We start from the raw sequence: 735 nt of genomic DNA, 5'->3' as shown, positions 1-735 counted from the left end.
TTAGGTAATCTTTCTATTGCACAAACTGGGTGATTTAGATGAAATTGTATTTATATAAAAGCCATTTTGCTAACAACCATTTATACACTTACTTCTCACTTTTTCTCACAGCAAGCAGACTCATCTCTCCCTATTGATAGAGATTTATCAGTTTTTATTCAGAAGAAAGTGACTGAGGACGGAAATAGCAAACACCAAAGAAATGAAAAACCCCTTTGAAGAGCACCTCCAGCCCAGTGAACTTCTCTTCAAGGGTAAGGAGCTGCCCTCCAGGAACAACAAAAGGGTACGGGCCCAAAACCCTCAAGCAGATACTAATCATATGATGCTGGCCACAATGAACAGAGGTGAGGGAATTCATTTTCCCACCTATAAAGCAGGTTATTTATGAAAATTTTATGTACAGTAGCAAGGTGTATGGGTATGCCACACAATTTAATTTTATTATTCAGAGTTCCTCTCTTCCCAACCTCATTTTCACCTTTTTCATGTATCCATATATGAGTTGGTAAATATCTCCCAAGTCTAATCTGATTAGACTCTCACTTATAAATTTACATACCACGAAGGATACCAATGCAACAGATGGGTTTAAAGCTACTAGAGGTACCACTTGGAGCTATTTTCATACAGATAGTAGTAATCAGTACTTTTTCGTATAAATACAGTAGGTGGAGGGAGTATTTTTTAAATGACAGAAGTACGAAAGTTTAATTTCACTCTCACTTCATGTAA

General features: G+C 36.7%; 1 protein-coding gene across 3 annotated transcripts in view; it reads left to right on the top strand.

The window, feature by feature from the left end:
- LOC119586387 (calcium-responsive transcription factor-like) overlaps positions 1 to 735 on the top strand; it is a gene marked incomplete at its 5' end in the record, with an annotated part of 34,261 nt that overhangs the window by 1,513 nt on the left and 32,013 nt on the right.

This window comes from Penaeus monodon, chromosome 21 (assembly GCF_015228065.2).
Source record: "Penaeus monodon isolate SGIC_2016 chromosome 21, NSTDA_Pmon_1, whole genome shotgun sequence".
NCBI lineage: Eukaryota > Metazoa > Arthropoda > Malacostraca > Decapoda > Penaeidae > Penaeus > Penaeus monodon.
Note: the sequence above shows the minus strand (reverse complement) of the source record. Positions and strands in the feature narration are given on the sequence as shown.